This window comes from Schistocerca nitens, unplaced genomic scaffold (genome assembly GCF_023898315.1).
Source record: "Schistocerca nitens isolate TAMUIC-IGC-003100 unplaced genomic scaffold, iqSchNite1.1 HiC_scaffold_375, whole genome shotgun sequence".
NCBI lineage: Eukaryota > Metazoa > Arthropoda > Insecta > Orthoptera > Acrididae > Schistocerca > Schistocerca nitens.
The window spans coordinates 5,720,395-5,744,707 of NW_026045909.1; the positions used below are offsets into that span (position 1 = coordinate 5,720,395).

At 45.7% G+C, this 24,313-nt stretch overlaps 1 protein-coding gene across 1 annotated transcript in view; it reads left to right on the forward strand.

The window, feature by feature from the left end:
* Positions 1 to 24,313, forward strand: part of LOC126229564 (BMP and activin membrane-bound inhibitor homolog) — a 315,369-nt gene that overhangs the window by 198,634 nt on the left and 92,422 nt on the right. The gene's annotated exons all lie outside the window — the stretch shown is intronic.

Genomic DNA, 24,313 nt, shown 5'->3' on the forward strand with positions numbered 1-24,313 from the left:
GTGAAAATTTAATTATAACGGCTCTGTACATACCAGCGAAAATACATTGGCATCCTGGGGGTTTCACTTTTTTGCCGGACAGTGTAGCTATCTAGCAGGGATCACAATGGAACTTCTGGATGAAAATTAAATAAAAATGGAAAAATTAAATGTTAGCCGACACAGTATAGTTTCTGGTCCATTGATAATAATCATAAAACTTGGATGAAAAAATACATCTAGGAAAGTGACCCTGTTATTATCATTAATAAAATGGGCTTGTTAATATTTTGTTTCTTGTCTTAGCTTTGGCCAACGGTTCAACGAATGATACTAACTAACTTAAGAGTAACTACTATCAATTTAGATGTAGACCAATTTTTTGAAATTTTATGGAAATAAAAGCAACTGACAATTACTTTACTTACATGTCTGCAGCCGGTAAACCTAACTCGTTTATTTTTTATTGCAGCTGACATTTTTAAGTGTATTGTTTATAAGCAATACATATAATTAAATTAGCTGCCCAAGCGGCAACACAGAAATATGTTCCCAATGTGGGGCTAGCAAGTTGCCCTGCACATGAAATGGCACCCAATGCGAGACTAACAAATCACTACAATATTTAAACTGTAAGTAGGCTGTTTAGGTTTTTATATTGGTAACGCCATGTAGCACTCTATATGAAAATCACTGACTGTGCTGTGTGAAGGCTGTGGTTGGTTTGCATTGTTGGAGTAATATTCGCCATTGTAGCGTTGGGCAGTTGGCTGTTGACAGCGCGTAGCGTTGCGCAGTTGGAGGTGAGCCGCCAGCAGTGGTGGATGTGGGGAAGAGAGAAATGGCGGAGTGTTGAGAGCAGATGATCTGGACGTGTGTCCATCAGAGACAGTAAATTTGTAAGAATGGATGTCATGAACTGCTATATATATTATGACTTTTGAACACTATTAAGGTAAATACATTGTTTGTTCTCTATCAAAATCTTTCATTTGCTAACTATGCATATCAGTAGTTAGTGCCTTCAGTAGTTTGAATCTTTTTATTTAGCTGACAGTATTGGCGCTCGCTGTGTTGCAGTAGCTTAAGTAACGAAGATTTTTGTGAGGTAAGTTATTTGTGAAAGGTGTAGGTTAGTGTTAGTCAGGGCCATTCTTTTGTAGGGATTTCTGTGCAACCATGAGGGTACTTCTACACTGCCGGCCGCGGTGGTCTAGCGGTTCTAGGCGCTGAGTCCGGAAGCGCGCGACTGCTACGGTCGCAGGTTAGAATCCTGCCTCGGGCCTGGATGTGTGTAGTTCTAAGTTCTAGGGGACAGATGACCACAGATGTTAAGTCCCATAGTTCTCAGAGCCATTTGAACCATTTTTTTTTACTTCTACACTCATGCTCATAAATTAAGGATAATGCTGATACATGGTGAAACAACGCTCTGGTTGGCGGTTTGCGGGTTTAAATCAGCTCGGGGTATGACCATGTGGTGCATTTGACCTGCGGTCGTCGCACGGTGGCGCTGGCAGCAGTCCACATACACGAGGTGTGTTGGTGCATTTCAGCGTACGGTGCAGCGAGTAAGTGTGCAGACGTTTTCAGACGTGCTAATGGTAACTGTGTGTTGAAAATGGCTCAGAGAACACATATTGATGACGTTATGAGGGGTAGAATACTAGGGCGACTGGCGGCTGGTCAAACAGCAGGTCATAGCACGGGCCCTCTGTGTGCCACAAAGTGTGACCTCAAGATTATGGCAACGATTACAGCAGACAGGAAACGTATCCAGGCGTCCACAGTGTACAACACCACAAGAAGACCGATATCTCAGCATCAGTGCCCGCAGACGGCCACGGAGTACTGTTGGTAGCCTTGCTCGGGACCTTACCGCAGCCACTGGAACAGATGTCTCCAGACACACAGTCTACAGACGACTGAACAGACATGGTTTATTCGCCCGGAGACCTGCAAGGTGCATTCCACTGACCCCTAGTCACAGGAGAGTCCGTAAAGCCTGGTGTCAAGAACACAGTACATGGTCATTGGAACAGTGGTCCCAGGTTATGTTCACGGACGAGTCCAGGTATAGTCTGAACAGTGATTCTCGGTAGGTTTTCATCTGGCGTGAACCAGGAATCAGATACCAATCCCTTAATGTCCTTGAAAGTGACCTGTATGGAGTTATTTAAAGGAAATAGGAAGCCCCGGATCACTGGTGATGGACAAGCTTGTAATTGTTTTACAGTTTTAATTTGACTCAAAACAGACTTTATTATAATCTTCAATCCGGACATTTGCCCTCTTACTGATGCAAGATACAAATCTTCACTTTGATTGAATTACATAAACACGAATAAAAATCATATTATTTTGCGCCCGCAACCAAAATCATAGTAGGCACGGTGAATAATCAATCACAAACAATCGTTCTTGTTTAACCATGTCTCAAGAGACCAATAACGCTATACACAGCCACATAATACCACAACTTCATAAAGAACAAAGAGATCTTAATGCTTAATAAAACTGAACTGCCCACATAAAGGTCCACAGTGAAACATGCTTATACTAAAAATACAAATTGGGCCAACCAAGGTCGCAAACCTTGCACACAGGAAAAATAACTAGTTGCACGTTCATTAAAGAAACACAGCTGATTAACATAAGTGTTAAATAAGAAGGTCTAATAATAACTCAACCAATAAAATGACCGGCCGGCCCTGTGGCCGTGCGGTTAAAGGCACTTCAGTCTGGAACCACGTGACCGCTACGGTCGCAGGTTCGAATCCTGCCTCGGGCATGGATGTGTGTGATGTCCTTAGGTTAGTTACGTTTAACTAGTTCTAAGTTCTAGGCGACTAATGACCTCAGAGGTTAAGTCGCATAGCGCTCAGAGCCAATAAAATGACTTACAGAAACAGCAATATTAACAAGGTGGCCTCACTTAATTAAAGGACATAATGGCTCAGAATGATTCCCAAATTGCACTTAACTTTAGAGAACAGCATTAAGGCCCATAGCAGTGTTTGGAAGCAATAACGCTAAGCCAGGCAGCCAATACGAGCGTTCACTCCACACGGCTTGTGCACAGGGTCACATAACAGGCGGTATATATTTATATATGGTCCGACCGGCCCCACAATGAGCGGTCCTGACAAGAATCCATAACCGCGCCGACGCCAGGGAACGAGCAGTCTTAACAAATGTCCTGCACCACAAATAGATTGCAATGAAAACAAGGTCAAATCACAGCCACACTGGAATATATAATAAGCACGCCCCCAAAATTCTTAAGGAACAATACTCTTAACATTACCCGTCTCTCAGTAAATTAGCAGGAAACTCAGAGATCATTTCCAGTTGCCTTAAGGCACTTTCAGCATTAAATAAACATACCAAATGCGGCCTTGACATACGATCAAACCATTAACTCTACGGCTGCCGGACACGTACAGAACCGCAGCCAGTTCCAAAGCGGACAATGTGTCCTAAAACAAGTTAAGATTTGCATGAAAACCACTTAATACACACACTCCACGGCTAATCAAAACGGAATGAGGAACATCAGCCTCCTTAAAATAGCCACTGTGGAACCACGTTCAGAATCATCTCCGACAGTTATCCACGCCACAATAAGTTTCAACAATCTTCTTAGTTAAACACAGAATAAAAGTCATACGTAACTTGAAGCTGGGAAGCTGTTCAGCGTGAGACAACGAACCACAATTTTGCACTTCAAGGCGCCCAATGATCGGCACCGTACCTCCGGCGCGCCCCAAAAGACAAGGGCGGCGAGCACGGCGAGGCCCATGCACGACCGTTAGGGACGCCGGCTTGTTTTCAACACAAGTTGGCTCGTTGAAGGCAGACCGGAGACTTTCTCGTCACACGTTCACCCGGAAAACCCGCGGGGGGAGCAGTCAAAGATAGCAGGACAGCCGAATATCGATATCAGCGATGCAAGTCGAACGCCCTGGCACCAGCCGCCACTCCTCATATAGAGTAACACTTCAACATCTGAATTGCTATCTAGGGGGAAATAATGACAAATTGCTTGCTCTTGTCACATGTACTTGGAGGTACTATACTACTTAAAAACATACGGTTTGTGAAAGCCACAATTATGTCTGCAAATGACGTAAGTATTAATGTAAATGTTGTTCGGTACAGCGTCCTCAGTCACCAGTAGAAATATCTGCATTTATACCGGTTACACCCTTTATATGACACTGAAGATGATATCCAAATACCAGTTTGGTAATTAAATATTTTGTCATGCAGCTCATGAGCTCATGGTGTGCTGCGAGATGACTTTTAACAATGTTTGTATGATTATGTTATTCAGATTGGCGAGAGTTGCATCGAAAACTTACTGTAAACGTATTAAGTAAGAATGTAGTTGGGTAAATAGCTGGACAGCTACAGGCCGCGTAAAAATTAAAAATAATTTAAAAAATGGTTCAAATGGCTCTGAGCACTATGGGACTTACTTCTGAGGTCATCAGTCCCCTAGAAATTAGAACTATTTAAACCTAAGGACATCACACACACCCATGCCCGAGGCAGAATTCGAACCTGCGACCGTAGCGGTCACGCGGTTCCAGACTGTAGCGCCGAGAACCGCTCGGCCACCCCGGCGTGCACAAATAATTAAAAGAAAGGGCGATTACTCTATATGCAGTACGAAGAAGGTATCTGCTCTTTCGGACATGCCCGACCATGCAGCGCTCTATAATGAAATAATTAAATGAAGGCCCTACGTTGTCGACGGGCGTTGATATGCATCAAAGGGGAGAGTTGAAAAGGTGTGCCCAGACCGGGACTCGAACCCGGGACCTCCTACTTACATGGCAGACGCTCTATCCATCTGAGCCACCAAGAGCACAGAGAATAGTGCGACTGCAGGGATTTATCCCTGGAACACTCCCCGTGAGACCCACATTCCCAACTTAATGTCCACACACTACATTCGTAGTGCCCCTGCCCATTACACTCATTACTCGCGGCAGACAATCTTACCGAGTCCCGTAAGAGTTCGGGCACAAACTATATGAAGATGGTATCTGTTCTTTCGGACACTTGACCTTCTTCTTCTGTGCTGGATGCACACGCATTGCCCGAACTCTTAGGAACTCGGTAACATTGTCTGCCGTGAGTAATGGGCAGGGGCACTACGAATGTAGTGTGTGGACATTAAGTTGGGAATTTGGGTCTCACGGCGAGCGTGCAAGGGATAAATCCCTGCAGTCGCACTATTCTCTGTGCTCTTGGTGGCTCAGATGGATAGAGCGTCTTCCATGTAAGCAGGAGGTCCCGGGTTCGAGTCCCGGTCGGGGCACACATTGTCAACTGTCCCCGTTGATGTATATCAACGCCTGTAGATAGCGTAGGGTCTCGACTTAATTATTTGATTATATGCGGGTTTTATCGACTAATCGATATCAAAGTTACTGGATACAGAGAAATCTTTAAAAGAAACCATATAGACGTCTGCCTTCACCAGCTTAGTGAACTCACAGAAGACTTGATTCTGAATCACTAGCAGGATATTGGACTGTTGTGCTCGAAATACGAGAGCAACGTCTTTGTTGTTGTCGCTTATACACTACTGGCCATTAAAATTGCTACACCACGAAGATGACGTGCTACAGACGTGAAATTTAACCGACAGGAAGAAGATGCTGTGATATGCAAATGATTAGCTTTTCAGAGCATTCACACAAGGTTGGCGCCGGTGGCGACACCTACAACGTACTGACATGAGGAAAGTTTCCAACCGATTTCTCATACACAAACAGCAGTTGACCGGCGTTGCCTGGTGAAACGTTGTTGTGATGCCTCGTGTAAGGAGGAGAAATGCATACCATCACGTTTCCGACTTTGATAAAGGTCGGATTGTAGCCTATCGCGATTGCGGTTTATCGTATAGCAACATTGCTGCTCGCGTTGGTCGAGATCCAATGACTGTTAGCAGAATTGGAATCGGTGGGTTCAGGAGGGTAATACGGAACGTCGTGCTTGATCCCAACGGCCTCGTATCACTAGCAGTCGAGATGACAGGCATCTTATCCGCATGGCTGTAACGGATCGTGTAGCCACGTCTCGATCCCTGAGTCGACAGATGGGGACGTTTGCAAGACAACAACCATCTGCACGAACAGTTCGAACGTTTGCAGTAGCAAGGATTATCAGCTCGGAGACCATGGTTGCGGTTACCTGGCGGTGCATCATAGACAGGAGCGCCTACGATGGTGTACTCAACGACGAACCTGGGTGCACGAATGGCAAAACGTCATTTTTTAGGATGATTCTAGGTTCTGTTTACAGCATCTTGATGGTCCCAATCCGTGTTTGGCGCAATCGTGGTGAATGCACATTGGAAGCGTGTGTTCGTCATCACCATACTGGCGTATCACCCGGCGTGATGGTATTGGGTGCCATTGTTTACACGTCTCGGTCACTTCATGTTCGCATTGACGGCACTTTGAACAGTGGACGTTACATTTCAGATGTGTTACGACCCGTGGCTCTACTCTTCATCCGATCCTTGCGAAACCGAACATTTCAGCAGGATAATGCACGACCGCATGTTGCAGGTCCTGTACGGGCCTTTCTGGATACAGAAAATGTTCGACTGCTGTCCTGGCCAGCACATTCTCCAGATCTCTCACCGATTGAAAACGTCTGGTCAATGGTGAACGAGCAACTGGCTCGTCACAATACGCCAGTCACTACTCTTGATGAACTGTGGTATCGTGTTGAAGCCATCCAAGGTCTGTTTGACTCAATGCCCAGGAGCATCAAGGCCGTAATTACGGCGAGAGGTGGTTGTTCTGGGTAGAGATTTCTCAGGATCTATGCACCCAAATTGCGTGAAAGTGTAATCACATGTGAGTTCTAGCATAATATATTTGTCCATTGAATACCCGTTTATCATCTGCATTTCTTCTTGGTGTAGCAATTTTAATGGCCAGTAGTGTAATAAACAAACGAGCGAAAATATTTTATCCTATACTTCATTCGCATAGGTTGATTTAATATGTTAAACTAAGTTCATATTCTCTATGACCAATATATTAATAAAAAAAGGAATTCGAATTAAGGAAAATCTTAATCTGTCCTCGTGTCTCTGAATTGTAAACCGAGTACAGGACCAGCGTATGTACACAGTCCATTCCGTTGGGCTGCCCGCTTGCCTGTAGAAGTGTGTGTGATGTGTTGTTTGCGCTCGTCTTATTAAACTCCTGCTGCTGGTGCCGGTGTTGGCTGTATGCCGGCCAAATAAATTAGAAAGCAGCCAGTGAACAAGGCTGCCGCCTGGGCAGAAGGCACTACGCAGGTACAGTTCCGTCCACCACGATCTTAATTCGGCCCGGCACGATCCGCAAACAAGTCGAGCAGCAGGCGACAGGGGAACTGCTCTGACCTTGCCCGCCTTTAAAAATTACTGCGTTGTGAGCATGCCGCAGTCAGTCACCCTCTTCTGTTATCCTCCCACACTTAGGTGACAAGTCACAGGGTACAGACATGCACTTGTATAGTGGTAGTGTCAGGTACACAAGATATAAAAGCAGAGTGCATCGGCGGAGGCGTCATTTGCGCTCAAGTGATTCATGTGAAAAGGTGTCGACGTGATTAACAGACATTGATCGCGCAATGGTGGCTGGAGCTACACTCATCGGATATTCCATTTCAGATATCGTTAGGGAGTTCAATATTCCGAGATCCACAGTGTCGAGAGCGTGCCGAGAATAACAAATTTGAGGGATTAACTAGTCACAGCTGCAAAAAACCCTCGCGAATTCTTTACAGACGAATGGAAAAACTGGTAGAAGCGGACCTCGGGGAAGATCAGTTTGGATTCTGTAGAAATGTTGGAACACGTGAGGCAATACTAACCTTACGACTTATCTTAGAAGAAAGATTAAGAAAAGGCAAACCTACGTTTCTAGCATTTGTAGACTTACAGAAAGCTTTTGACAACGTTAACTGGAATACTCCCTTTCAAATTCTGAAGGTGGCAGGGGTAAAATACAGGGAGCGAAAGGCTATTTACAATTTGTACAGAAACCAGATGGCAGTTATAAGAGTCAATGGACATGAAAGGGAAGCAGTGGTTGGGAAGGGAGTGAGACAGGGTTGTAGCCTCTCCCCGATGTTATTCAATCTGTATATTGAGCAAGCAGTAAAGGAAAAAAAAGAAAAATTCGGAGTAGGTATTAAAATTCATGGAGAAGAAGTAAAAACTTTGAGGTTCGCGATGACATTGTAATTCTGTCAGAGACAGCAAAGGACTTGGAAGAACAGTTGAACGGAATGGACAGTGTCTTGAAAGGAGGATATAAGATGAACATCAACAAAAGCAAAACGAGGATAATGGAATGTAGTCAAATTAAATCGGGTGATGCTGAGGGGATTAGATTAGGAAATGAGACACTTAAAGTAGTAAAGGGGTTTTGCTATTTAGGGAGTAAAATAACTGATGATGGTCGAAGTAGAGAGGATATAAAATGTAGACTGGCAATGGCAAGGAAATCGTTTCTGAAGAAGAGAAATTTGTTAACATCGAGTATAGATTTAAGTGTCAGGAAGTCGTTTCTGAAAGTATTTGTATGGAGTGTAGCCATATATGGAAGTGAAACATGGACGATAACCAGTTTGGACAAGAAGAGAATAGAAGCTTTCGAAATGTTGTGCTACAGAAGAATGCTGAATATTAGATGGGTAGATCACATAGCTAATGAGGAGCTATTCAATAGAATTGGGGGGAAGAGGAGATTGTGGCACAACGTGACAAGAAGAAGGGATCGGTTGGTAGGACATGTTTTGAGGCATCAAGGGATCACAAATTTAGCATTGGAGGGCAGCGTGGAGGGTAAAAATCGTAGAGGGAGACCAAGAGATCAATACACTAAGCAGATTCAGAAGGATGTAGGTTGCAGTAGGTACTGGGAGATGAAGCAGCTTGCACAGGATAGAGTAGCATGGAGAGCTGCATCAAACCAGTCTCAGGACTGAAGACCACAACAACAACAACAACCTCTCACCTCGGATAACACAGTGGCCGTCGGTCTTCACTTAACGAGCGAGAGCAGCAGCGTTTGCGTAGAGTTATTAGCAATAACAGACAAGCAACACTGCTTGAAATAGCAGCAGAAATCAACGTGGGACGTACAACGAACGTATCCATTAGGACAGAGCGGCGAAATCTGGCGTTAATTGGGCTATGGCAGCAGACGACCGACGGTAGTGCCTTTGCTAGTAACACGCCATCGCCTGCAGCGCCTCTCCTGACATCGGGACCATATCGGTCGGATCCTAGACGACTGGAAAACCGTAGCCTGGTTAGAGAGTTCCGTTTACGGGTGCTAAGAGCTGATGGTAGAGCTCGAGTTTGGCGCAAACCCCCTGAAACCGTGGACTCAAGTTGTGAAAAGGCACTGCGCAAGCTGGTGGTGGCTCCATAAAGGTGTCGGCTGGAATGGAATGGGCTGGGCCCTCTGGTCCCACTGAACCGATCGTTGACTGGAATGTTTATGCTTGGTTGCTTGAAGACCATTTCGAGCCATTCATGGACTTCATGTTCCCAAAAAACGATGGAATTTTTATGGATGACAGTGCACCATGTTACCGGGCCACAATTGTCTATGACTGGTTTGAAGAGCGTTCTGGACAGTTCGATGATGATGATGATGATGATGATAATGTTTGGTTTGTGGGACGCTCAATTGCGCGGTTATCAGCGGCCGTACAAATTCCCAACCTTTGCTCAATCCAATCTCGGCACTTTCTGGAACAAAGATGAAGTAAAGGGGACAACACAAACAGTCATCTCGAGACAGGTGAAAATCCCTGACCTCGCCGAGAATCGAACCCGGGACCCTGAACAGTTCGAGCGAATGATTTAGCCACCCAGATCACCCGACATGAGTCCCATCGAACTTTTATGGGATATAATCGGACTACCCAGGCAGCATGGCTTATGACTTTTTCAGGGGACGTCCAACAACCTGTGGAGTCCATGCCAAGTCGATTTGCTGCACTACGCATTAGGCGGTATCCCACGACGTCCCGTTACATGCTTCGAACCCCCTGGCTCTTCTTCAAGTAGATGTACACAGCTGGCCATTAAAATTGCAACACCAGGAAGCATAGCAAATAAACCAACTATTATTTAGCGTACATACTGGGTGGTTACAATTAAAGTGCAGCTACTCAAAGAGTTCCAGTGCGGGCTGTAATTATCGTATGGCAGCGAAACTTGTTAGACGTTCTAATGCATTCACGCTGAACCGATTTACGCTAGAAAAAAATTAGTTCCAATTTTGACCACCAGATGCAAATCTGGCGCAGTGAATGCAAGAAAGATGTATAGAAATGTTTCCGTTTGTAATGAATTAGGAGTGATACGTGGACAGAGAAGGTCAAATTAGTGAGTAATGCATGCTGATGATTTTATTACTAAAAGCCGCTTACACGATTTGCTCAATATGAGCACTGCAGAGATCGACGAGATACTGTACAGCACCAGATCTGCACCTGGTGCCCAAAATAGGAACTAATTTTTTTCAGCGTAAATCGGTCCACACTAACCCATCAGCATACCTGCAAAGTTTCACTGCCATACCATAATTACAGTCCACAGGGGACCTCCGTGAGTAACTTAAAATAATGACCACCCGGTATAAAGTATGAAGGAGGAATACATGATTAAATTTGTAGGTCATTTGGCGACCTACACAGTACAAAATTTAGTATACAGAGCTGAAACACCTGACAGCAACAATGGCTGTAATCAGGCAACTCATCGATTCGAACTGATCTCGGATAACAGAAACGAGTACGTCGTTTCATGCTGATTTTAGTCTGTACCAGGGTTCATCAATCACAGCGCCTGGAGACCGGTGTCTCGGCATCCCATGACCAAACGTTTTCGGTGGATACGAGATCTGGAGAATGTGCTAGCTATAGCACAAGTGAATATTCTCTGTATCAACGTTTGTTACGACGAAAACGGGCAGCAGGGGACAGGGTCTTTCAATAAATAACGCTCTGTCTTTATACAGCCTTTAATAAACACAGGAATACTTCCTCAATTTTGACGTTCCTTTTGCACGTGTGCGAAGTTTTGAACAGTTTCGACAGATGGCAGAGCCTTAGTGAAGCATTAAAATGACATCTGCGCAAGGCAACGTGCTGTAATTGAACTCTTGGTTGGGAGAAAAAGAAATCGTGGTCAACATCTATAAACATTTATTTGACGTTTATGGCTATGATGGAGTTGATGGAAGTACTGTTGAGCGATGGGTAAAGGCAGTTGAAGCGTCATGAAGTGAAAAACTGAACTCCATGATCGGACACGTCCGAGACGTCCTGTCACGGCAGCTGTTCCCGACATGATGAATCGCGCGGACGCCATTCATTATTTGTGGAGACCGGTACATCACAACTCGATAATTTTGCTCTACAGTAATTGATGAACATTGGAATCACTTGTACAGTGACTGAGAGTCTCGGATATTCAAAGGTGTGCTCAAGATGGGTTCCACGTGTGTTCACGACGGACCACAAGATTCAAACTTAAGTCACTTCATCTGTACTGTTGGAGTATTTTGAAGCCAGTGGAGAGGCCTTTCTGCAACGGATCGTTGCAGGTGACGAGCCCTGTGTGCATCACTTTTGAGCTTTCACCAACAGGTTCAAGTGGTTCAAATGGCTCTGAGCACTCTGGGACTTAACATCTGAGGTCATCAGTCCGCTAGACTTAGAACTACTTAAACCTAAGGACATCACACACATCCATGCCCCAGGCAGGATTCGAACCTGCAACCGTAGCAGCAGCGCGGTTCCGCACTGAAGCGCCTAGAACCGTTCGGCCACAGCGGCCGACTCATCAACATGAAATACACCCATAACACTGGAGTAAGGCCGTAAAAAAACAATACATGTAAACTAATTATTCACTGAAATCGTTACTCAGTTCCAAACCTTAAGAATAAAAATGTCATGAGAAAAAAATGTGGACCATTATTTATTGAACGACCCTCGTAGAACTGTGTTACCTTGCTGAAAGATAACGTTACAGGGACGTCGAAGATAAAGCACAGCCACTGACCGTAAAACGTCAGAAATGTAATACCTGCTGTCTAAGTTACCGGCTACGTGAAAGAGGTGATCGTATTGTGTACCCAGTGCCAGCACATACCATCATGTCTGGCGCCAGGCTCGAATCAATCTGCCAACTTTCGTTTGTCCGTAGAGGTTTTTTTTTTTATCATGGGACGATATGATGTGCATTAATTGAAATATGTTAAATGACTTCATGATGATCAAAGTGCGTAACTGTTTGTATATCTGTGGGAAGCTTTTTACTGGATTAAGTACATAGGAAGAATGCAACTACTTGCCGAAACCGGTAAAGTGAATATTTTCACATAGCTAAGCTATAGTGAAGTAATAAATTATTATATAAAAATTCACGACGGTCGCATACTCCCAACTGGCAATATGTCCATATTTTAAAACAAATGGTACATACCTTTGCATTTCGGGGACTAAATCGCGAAATCGGACTTCGCAAAATTGTTATTCCATTAATACGTATATGTATCTGAATGTTTATGTTTTATAATATTTATACGGCATTTTCCAATAATTTTAGTTCCCAGCAGCGTGTAAAATGAGAGAAATAAATTGACTGCACTGTTCCTGATAAGAACATAAATTAATGCAACAGTTTTCATTAATTAAACTTTTATTAACAGTAAAAGCGGTAGCTCTGTCGATGGGGAAAATAGTTTTCTTTGACGTTATTTTGTACTTACAGGAAGAAAATAGAAACAGGAGATGAGGTAAAAAGGCTCTATGTACCCTACTGGCCATTAAAATTGCTACACCAAGAATAAATGCAGATGATAAACGGGTATTCAATGGACAAATATATTATACTAGAACTGACATGTGATTACATTTTCACGCAATTTGGGAACATAGATCCTGAGAAATCAGTACGCAGAACAACCACCTCTCGCCGTAATAACGGCATTGGTACGCCTGGGCATTCAGTCAAACAGCTTGGATGGCGTGTACAGATACAGCTGCCCATGCAGCTTCAACACGATAACACAGTTCATCAAGAGTAGTGGCTGGCGTATTGTGACGAGCCAGTTACTCGGCGACCATTGACCAGACATGTTCAATTGGTGAGAGATCTGGAGAATGTGCTGGCCACAGCAGCAGGCGAACATTTTCTGTATCCAGAAAGGCCCGTACAGGACATGCAACTTGCGGTCGCGCTTATCCTACTGAAATGTAGGGTTTCGCAGGGATCGAATGAAGGATAGAGCCACGGGTCGTAACACATCTGAAATGTAACGTCCACTGTTCAAAGTGCCGTCAATGCGAACAAGAGGTGACCGAGATGTGTAACCAATGGCACCCCATACAATCATGCCGGGTGATACGCCAGTATGGCGATGACGAATACACGCCTTCAATGTGCGTTCTCCGCGATGTCGCCAAACACGGATGCGACCATCATGATGCTGTAAACAGAACCTGTATTCATCCGAAATATGACGTTTTGGAGTTGGTGCACCCAGGTTCGTCGTTGAGTACACCATCGCAGGAGCTCCTGTCTGTGACGCAGCGTCAAGGGTAACCGCAGCCATGATCTCTGAGCTGATAGTCCGTGCTGCTGCAAACGTCGTCGAACTGTTCGTGCAGATGGTTGTTGTCTTGCAAACGTCCCCATCTGTTGAGTCAGGGATCGAGACGTGGCTGCACGTTCCTTTACAGCCATGCGGATAAGATGCCTGTCATCTGGACTGCTAGTGATACGAGGCCGTTGAGATCCAGCACGGCGTTCCGTATTACCCTCCTGAACCCACCGATTCCATATTCTGCTAACAGTCATTGGATCTCGACCAAAGCGAGCAGCAATGTCGGGATACGATAAACCGCAATCGCGATAGGCTACAATCCGACCTTTATCAAAGTCGGAAACGTGATGGTATGCATTTCCCCTCCTTACACGACGCATCACAACAACGTTTCACCAGGCAACGCCTTTCAACTGCTGTTTGTGTATGAGAAATCGGTTGGAAACTTTCCTCATGTCAGCACGTTGTAGGTTTTGGTTCAGATGGCTCTGAGCACTATGGGACTTAACTGCTGTGGTTATCAGTCCCCTATAGCTTAGAACTATTTAAACCTAACTAACCTAAGGACATCACACACATCCATGCCCGAGGCAGGTTTCGAACCTGCGACCGTAGCGGTCGCGGGGTTCCAGACTGTAGCGACTAGAACCGCTCGGCCACTTCGGCCGGCCGTTGTAGGTTTTGCCACCGGCGCCAACCCTGTGTGAATGCTCTGAAAAGCTAATCATTTGCATATCACAGCATCCTCTTCCTGTCGGTTAAATTTCGCGTGTGTAGCACGTCATCTTCGTGGTGCAGCAATTTTAATGGCCAGTAGTGTATTTCTTTTAAATATTGTTTGATGTGTTTTTATATATAAATTTTCTCTAGGAAATAAACGTCTACGTTTTCGAAACTCGTGAGCAAGACTTTTGTTATTGTCTTACAACAAAAATTTTTCAGACATATCTGTTTTCAATTTGATCATTAATAAATGTTGTGATTGATAGCGTATTAATTTTGATACTAAACTCCCAACGATAGGTAGGCCTGTCTCCAAACTTCACTTTCACCGTTCGCCGGTGGTGCACCGTTGCACACCTCCGTTTGACGGTTACGCCTCCCTTCGTTCGTTTCCGCTGGCGTTCATTGTCAATCGGCCTCCTGCTCTGGCTGCTGTGCCGTCGCTTTGCGAACTGCTTGTCCGTCGTGGCTGGCGTAACGAGGCTGAGGGTTCCCACACCACACCACACCACACCACACCTCACCGCACCGCAGCCGACCCAGCAGAAACGGGCAGACCCGAACGCCCGGCTGTGCACCCTACCTCCCGCTTCCCCCTCCCCCTCTTCCTCCATCCCCTCCCCACCCACTGCTGCCATTAGGCCGGCTCGGTTGTGTTTGGAGAGGAATCTCGCGGGCCTCCAAATTACAGGCCCCGCGCGCGCGCGTTTGTGTGTGTGTGTGTTTGTGTGTGTGTGTGTGTGTGTGTGTGTGCGGCCGGCCTTCACGTGCCTTCTTCCGCGCGCTCGCCTCTTCTCCTGGACCCTCGGGTCTTACCACTTTGTTTCGCAACGAAAATCAATACTGGACCTAGTCATTACTACAGCGATTTCAATCGGTCCATCGCGTACTCGGGGGCCGAAACCGCGTCCTGGCAAAGAGTGCGTGATTTGTCACGCATGTCATGATTTGTGAATTGCTACTCCGTAATTCGGTCGGCGTGTAAAAACTAGTACATATCGCGGCTACACAGTAGCGCTTCTGTCTTTTTTTTATTTTTTTTTATGACGCGCGTAACACGAAACCCTCTTCATGCAGAATAACACTATCACCCTTGTACAGACATTTATTTCTGAGGCGTGCTTTATGACTAGGGCTATAAAAGTAACGACTAAATTTTTTACGATATATATTCGGTATTATCTAGACATATAACTTACCCGTTACAAACTATTCTTTGCTAGTTACTTTTGTTACTAAATCTCATTATGTGTGAATATTTTCTGAAGTTTACTGTGGACCCTCCTCTGAATGTAAATTGTCGACAGTAATCACAGTTTTATTTATGTCCTGGCTTTTCTCTGAACAAAGAGAAATGACACCGTGTGCTTATTTTCTGCTACGTGATGACTGCACTACATAATGAGAAAATATACTGAATTGTAGTTGGCGTCAACTCATAAGCCGTTGTAAAATAGTATGATTCAGCTCATATCACACTTTTTCAATCGAATTTAACACTTTGCCACAAACGTAGGTGTGGCGAACAAACTGATTTCGGAGACACAAAGTTACAGAACACGTCACTCAGGAATTGCTCCCGCACGGCGTTTGATTTCACAGGGTTAAAGAAATGCATCTGAGAGTAAGCAATTGGAGACTTAGCAATACTAACAACTTGGCCCGGACCCGACATGAACTGAACACGGGGAAGAAAATGGAGCGAATGGAAAAATACATTACCGACAAAAAAATCGCAACACCCAAAAGTAATTAGTGTAGAGTAATGAAATTTAGCGAATACATTTGTGTGGCTAACATTTAAGTGATTTAAGTTGCAAGACCACAGATTACTGTAATCGCAATGTAAAGCCTAGCAAATGTGAAACTCTGGTACGTTAATAACCAGCGTAGCGGCCAGAATATTGAATGGAAGCATGAAAACGCGCACAAGTGCGGATGTGAGTTTGTGGAATGGAGTTCGATGCTGTTGCACTCGTACTGTTGAAACAACCCCTTAGAAAAATTTATGAATTACTGTGCTGGTAAACACCTTACGTTATTTGATTTTCAAACAGCTGAGGAAAACTGAACGTACTCAGACATTTCTCTCTTTACTTACCTCTGATCATCACTAAATTGACACACAATATTTTTAGCGCAACGCATTCTGACTTTCACTAATCCCTACAAAAGAATGGCCATGACTAACAATAACCTATACCTTTCATGAGTCACTTACCTCACAAAAATCTTGGTTACTCGAACTACTGCAATACAGCGAGCGCCAATACTGCCAGCTAAATAAAAGATTCCAACTACTGAAGGCACTAACTACTGATAGGCATAGTTACCAAATGAAAGATTTTGATAGAGAACAAACTATGTATTTACCTTAATAGTGTTCAAAAGTCATAATATACACTCCTGGAAATGGAAAAAAGAACACATTGACACCGGTGTGTCAGACCCACCATACTTGCTCCGGACACTGCGAGAGGGCTGTACAAGCAATGATCACACGCACGGCACAGCGGACACACCAGGAACCGCGGTGTTGGCCGTCGAATGGCGCTAGCTGCGCAGCATTTGTGCACCGCCGCCGTCAGTGTCAGCCAGTTTGCCGTGGCATACGGAGCGACAGCGTGGACGTGAACCGTATGTGCAGTTGACGGACTTTGAGCGAGGGCGTATAGTGGGCATGCGGGAGGCCGGGTGGACGTACCGCCGAATTGCTCAACACGTGGGGCGTGAGGTCTCCACAGTACATCGATGTTGTCGCCAGTGGTCGGTGGAAGGTGCACGTGCCCGTCGACCTGGGACCGGACCGCAGCGACGCACGGATGCACGCCAAGACCGTAGGATCCTACGCAGTGCCGTAGGGGACCGCACCGCCACTTCCCAGCAAATTAGGGACACTGTTGCTCCTGGGGTATCGGCGAGGACCATTCGCAACCGTCTCCATGAAGCTGGGCTACGGTCCCGCACACCGTTAGGCCGTCTTCCGCTCACGCCCCAACATCGTGCAGCCCGCCTCCAGTGGTGTCGCGACAGGCGTGAATGGAGGGACGAATGGAGACGTGTCGTCTTCAGCGATGAGAGTCGCTTCTGCCTTGGTGCCAATGATGGTCGTATGCGTGTTTGGCGCCGTGCAGGTGAGCGCCACAATCAGGACTGCATACGACCGAGGCACACAGGGCCAACACCCGGCATCATGGTGTGGGGAGCGATCTCCTACACTGGCCGTACACCACTGGTGATCGTCAAGGGGACACTGAATAGTGCACGGTACATCCGAACCGTCATCGAACCCATCGTTCTACCATTCCTAGACCGGCAAGGGAACTTGCTGTTCCAACAGGACAATGCACGTCCGCATGTATCCCGTGCCACCCAACATGCTCTAGAAGGTGTAAGTCAACTACCCTGGCCAGCAAGATCTCCGGATCTGTCCCCCATTGAGCATGTTTGGGACTGGATGAAGCGTCGTCTCACGCGGTCTGCACGTCCAGCACGAACGCTGGTCCAACTGAGGCGCCAGGTGGAAATGGCATGGCAAGCCGTTCCACATGACTACATCCAGCATCTCTACGATCATCTCCATGGGAGAATAGCAGCCTGCATTGCTGCGAAAGGTGGATATACACTGTACTAGTGCCGACATTGTGCATGCTCTGTTGCCTGTGTCTATGTGCCTGTGGTTCTGTCAGTGTGATCATGTGATGTATCTGACCCCAGGAATGTGTCAATAAAGTTTCCCCTTCCTGGGACAATGAATTCACGGTGTTCGTATTTCAATTTCCAGGAGTGTATATATCAGTTCATGACATCCAGTCTTACAAATTTCGTTTTTTCCGACGGAGACACGTCCAGATCGTCCGCTCTCAAAACTCTGCCATCTATCTTCCCACATCCACCACTGCTGGCGGCTCACTTCCAACTGCGCAACGCTACGCGCTGTTCACATCCAACTGCCCAACACTACAATAGCAAATATTCCAACAATGCAAATCAGCCACAGACTGCACACAGCACAGAGTCAGTGATTTTCATACAGAGCGCTACGTGGCGTTACCAGCATAAAAACCTAAACAGCCTACTTAACACTGTCAATAATCTGGCCGTTATCGCTGTTTGTGGACGACGACGGATTTTCGTGCGATGATGTCCCATGTGTGCTCGATTGGAGACACATTTGGTGATAGAATAGGCCAAGGCAGCCTGCTGGGTGACAACAGCGGTCTGTGCGCGAGCGTTATCCTGTTGGAAATCTCCCCTGGAATGCTGTTCATAAAGGCAGCACTGCAGTCGAGTCAACAGACTGACACACAAATTTGCAGTCAGGCTGCGTGGGATATCACGAGAGGGCTCCTGCTGTCATGCGAAATCGCACCCTAGACAATAACTCCAGGTGTAGATCCAGCGTGTCTCTGCCGCAGACAGCTTGCTTGCAGACGATCATCTGGCTTCCTCCTAACCAATACAGGGCCATCACTGGCACCAAGGTAGAACCAGCTTTAATTAGAAAACACAACACACCTCGTTCAAATCCAGTGAGGTGGTGTTAATGGCGTCATTGTCGCATTACAGGCATTCGTGATTAACATCAACTCACCACGTCCAATCTCAAAAGTAACTCAAGCTCGCGACTGTTACAGCGTGTATTTAAAGCAAGTACACTCCATGTACAGAGCATGTCGGCTTTTTCGGCACTGGTAAATCACATCGTCCACTAACGACCCACTGCTTGTACTGTCACCCACTGATTAGCAGCCGGCCGCGGTGGTCTCGCGGTTCTAGGCGCGCAGTCCGGAACCGTGCGACTGCTACGGTCGCAGGTTCGAATCCTGCCTCGGGCATGGATGTGTGTGATGTCCTTAGGTTAGTTAGGTTTAAGTAGTTCTAAGTTCTAGGGGACTAATGACCACAGCAGTTGAGTCCCATAGTGCTCAGAGCCATTTGAACCATTTTGAACCACTGATTAGCAAGTCGCAGCCCACTCAAGGAACACACAAGCACGTTGTAAACAAACATAACAACATCGTCCCTAGCAACTAAGCAGATTGAATGACACAAATTATTGTCGGCTTGGAAATTTATCAAAATACGATACCTCGTAAACGACTCGCACTAGAATCCTGCAACAATCACCACCGATATCCTAATTTATGTTACTTTTAGTTCAGATGGTTCATATGGCTCTGAGCACTATGGGACTTAACATCTGAGGTCATCAGTCCCCTCAAACTTAGAACTACTTAAACCTAACCAACCAAAGGACATCACACGCATCCATTCCCGAGGCAGGATTCGAATCTGCGACCGTAGCGGTTGCGCGGTTCCAAACTGAAGCGCCTAGAACCGCTCGGCCACACGGGCAGACTTACTTGTAGTCTGTTAATATCAATAGGCATTGTTCCATTTTTAAAAAAGTGTATGTTTTTGCACAAAAAATACACTGCGAAAACTGCACATCAATAGCACTTTCCGTTGCCGCAAAATTTTCGGTGCAAGTTTTAGGTGATTCACCCTGTCTAGCTCTGTACAAGCCCTTATTTCTCTTTCTTGTCTTCGTGGTTCTTACTCGCAATGTACTTTAGTGGCAGCAGAACCGTTCTGCAGTCAGTCGCAAATGTCTGTTCTCTAAATTTTCTCAATATTACTTGTAGAAAAGAACGGTGTCTTCCCTGCAAGGATTCCCATTTGAATTCACGGAGGATTTCAGTAACATTCGCGTGTTGATCGAACGTACCTGTAACAGATCTAGCAGCACTCTTCTGAATTGCTTCGATGTTTACTTTCACCAGACCCACGTAGTTTGTCATTGCGAAGAATAATGAACCAAACTCAAGAGCCAAAAAAACTGGTAGACCTGGCTAATATCGTGTAGGTTCCCCGCGAGAGCGCAAAATTCCCGTAACACGACGTGGCATGGTCTCGACTAATGTCTGAAGTAGTGCTGGAGGGAATTGACACTGTGAATCGTGCAAGGCTGTCCATAAATCCGTAAGAATGCGAGGGGGTGAAAATCTCTTCTGAGCAGCACGGCCGGCCGCGGTGGACGAGCGGTTCTAGGCTCTTCAGTCCGGAACCGCGCGACTGCTACGGTCGCAGATTCGAATCCTGCCTCGGGCATGGATGTGTGTGATGTCTTTAGGTTAGTTAGATTTAAGTAGTTCTAAGTTCTAGGGAACTGATGACCTCAGATGTTAAGTCCCATAGTGCTCAGAGGCATTTGAACCATTTTTTTGAATTTGAGCAGCACGTTGCAAGGCATCCCAGATATGTTCATGTCTGGGGATTTTGGTGGCCAGCGGAAGTGTTTAAGCTCAGAGGAGTGCTCCTGAAACCATTCTGTAGCAATTCTGGAATGTGGGGGTCGCATTGGACTGCTGGAATTGCCCAAGTCCGTCGGAACGCACAATGGACGTGAATGGATGCAGGTGATCAGACAGGATGCTTACGTACGTGTCACCTGTCACAGTCGTACCTAGAGGTATCACTGGCCCCATATCATTCCAACTGCACACCCCCCACACAATTACAGAGCCTCTACCAGCTTGAACAGTCTCCTGCTGACATGCAGGGTCGATGGATTCATGAGGTTGTCTCCATAACCGTACATGTCCATCCACTCGATACAATTTGAAATGAGACTCGTCCGACCAGTCAATATGTTTCCAATCATAAACAATGCAATGTCGGTGTTGAAGGGTGCAAATGGTTCAAATGGCTCTGAGAACTATGGGACTAAACGTCTGAGGTCATCAGTCCCCTAGAACTTAGAACTACTTAAACCTAACTAACCTAAGGACACCACACACATCCATGCCCGAGGCAGGATTCGAAGCTGCGACCGTAACGGTCGCGCGGTTCCAGACTGTAGCGCCTAGAACCGCTCGGCCACCCTGGGCCGGCGGTGTTGATGGGCTCAGGCGACGCTTGAAGCTAGCTCTATGTGGTGCAGTCATCAAGGGTACACGAGTGCGCCTTCGGGTCCGAAAGCCCACGTCGGTGATGTATGGTTGAATGTTTCGCACGCCAACACTTGTTGATGACCCAGCACTGAAATCTGCAGCGATATGCGGAAGGGTTCCATTTCTGTCACGCTGAGCGATTCTCTTCAGTCGTCCTTCGTCCCGTTCTTGCACGATCTTTTTTCGGCCACAGGGATGTCAGAGATTTGATTTTTTTGCCGGATTCCTGATATTCTCCGTACTGTCTCGAAATACTCGCACGGGAAAATGCCCACTTAATCGCTACCTCGGAGATGCTGTGTCCCATCGTCGTACGCCGACTATAACACCACGTTGAAACTCACTTAAATCTTGATAAGCTGCCACTGCAGCAGCAATGAACGATCTAACAACTGTGCCAGACACTTTTTTCTTATATAGGCGTTGCCGGCTGCAGTGCCGTATTCTGCCTGTTTACATATCTCTGAATTTGGATGCACATGCTTATACCAATTTCTTTGGCACTTCAGTGTATTTAGTCTCTTTACTAAATTACCAGCTCTCACAGCTGTACTTTAGTGGGGCCATACTTGATAACAATTAATGTCTCCATGTAGAGAGAGTGCTTATGTTACCCCGCAACTGTACATTCAGTTAATGAGAGGCCACTCCAGTTACTGATATGTGCTTTATTTAGCCCACGACCGTCTCTGGCCTTCACAACCAACTATTTTCAAGTGTAATTGCGTAGGCTTCCGCGGCCAGTCAGTCGACATAAAAGTCGTAATGTAAAAAACAACTGCTGCTAGAGAAAAACCAACGTTTCGGCCACGGTTGCAGCGGCCTTCTTCTTCATATGACCCAGAAGAAGTCCGCTGTAACCGTGGCCGAAACGTTGGTTTTTCTCCAGCAGCCGTTGTTTTTTACATTATGACGCGGTACCATACCCAGAAAACTTTTATGTCGACTATTTTCAAGTGAATCTTAAAATTTTACTGTTGCGAAGCAAGGTCAGACTCAAAATAAAGTACGTATCAGGAACTGTAGAGTCTCTTCATTAACTAAATGAAAGAATATCTTTTTGCTGTTGAACAATGAAATGAGCCCCTGACGGGGCAGGTCCGGCCGCCTTGGTGCAGGCCTTATTGCATTCGACGCCACATTGGGCGACCTGCGCTCCGGATGGGGATGAAATGATGATGAAGACAACACAACACTCAGTCCCTGAGCGGAGAAAATGCCCGATCCAGCCGGGAATCGAACCCGAGCCCGTTGGACGGCAATCCGTCACGCTGACCACTTTTTTAAAAATTCTTTGTTGATCTCATTTTGTTCTATTTTGTTCGTTGTATACGAGGTGTGGCTAGAAAAAAACCGGACTAGTACTGGTGAAACAATAAAACGAATGCAATAAGGCTGAAAGTCGCGTGGCCTGTGACGTGACTCTCGCTCCGCCTACTGCTCGAGTTTCATCTGCCTCCTGCACTCAGTCTGCCCGTGGCGTCTGTTTTAAGTAGTTGACGTTTTGTCTGTGCGTCGGAAAATGTTGAGTGTACAGAAAGAACAGCGTGTTAACATCAAATTTTGTTTCAAACTAGGAAAATTTGCAAGTGAAACGTTTGTAATGTTACAACAAGTGTACGGCGATGATTGTTCATCGCGAACACAAGTGTTTGAGTGGTTTAAACGATTTAAAGATGGCCGCGAAGACACCAGTGATGACACTCGCACTGGCAGACCATTGTCAGCAAAAACTGATGCAAACATTGAAAAAATCGGTAAACTTGTTCGACAAGATCGCCGTTTAACAATCAGAGCAGTGTCTGAGTTAACAGGAGTTGACAAGGAAAGTGTTAGGCAGATTCTTCATGAAAGTTTCAACATGAACAAAGTGTGTTCAAAAATGGTTCCAAAGTGTCTCACAATTGAACAGAAGGAACGCCGAAGAATGATTTGTTCTGACATCCTGGAAAACATTGAAAGTGATCCCACCTTCTTACAAAATGTTATTACTTGCGATGAATCGTGGTTTTTTTACTTACGATCCCGAAACTAAACGCCAATCGATGCATTGGAAAACTCCTGGTTCTCCACGACAAAAAAAAGCACGAATGTCAAAATCGAAATTCAAGGCAATGATGATTGTTTTTTTTTTTGACATCAAAGGGATTGTGCACATTGATTGGGTACCAGAGGGACAAACAGTGAATCAGCATTACTACATTAGCGTCCTGGCTACCCTACGTGAGCGAGTACGGAGAAAACGGAACGATTTGTGGAGAAAAAAGTCATGGATCCTTCACCAAGACAATGCCCCAGCTCACAGTGCGTTGTCAGTGAAGACGTTTTTGGCAAAACACAACATTCCCATCTTAGATCATCCACCCTACTCACCTGATTTGGCCCACTGTGACTTTTTCTTTTCCCTAAAGTCAAGTCAGCTTTGAAAGGAACTAGATTTGAGACTGTTGAAGCAGTAAAAGAAAAAGCGACGGAAGTAATGTATGGACTTACCGAAAATGATCTGCAGCATTGCTATGAACAGTGGAAAATTCGTATGGAGCGGTATAGAGACCGAGGAGGAGAGTACATTGAAGGAGATAACATGAAATTGTAAATAATTGTAAATAAATGTTTTTTCCAGCATCAGTCCGGTTTTTTTCTAGCCGCACCTCGTATGATCGGGGCGGACATCTCATGACACCCGTTCAGGTTGTTCGTTGATCCGTTCACTCAGTTTTTTTTATTACAGAGGGTAGCTAAACCCTCTAATAAAACACGCTGAGCTACCGAGCCGGCGAGTACTCAGCTATTGGGGCGAACTGCGGTTGCACAATGTGTTGGTGTTCACTAGGTGCGCGTGATGATAAAGCCTTGAGCGTTCCGAAACCGATGACGATTACGAAACATTAAGTACAGCTGTGGGAAGTGGTTATCGTAATAAAGGGAATGAGCAGTTGACTACTCTTCAGAACAAGTGTGTTTCTGCTGGCGTCAGCCGGCCGAAGTGGCCGTGCGGTTCTA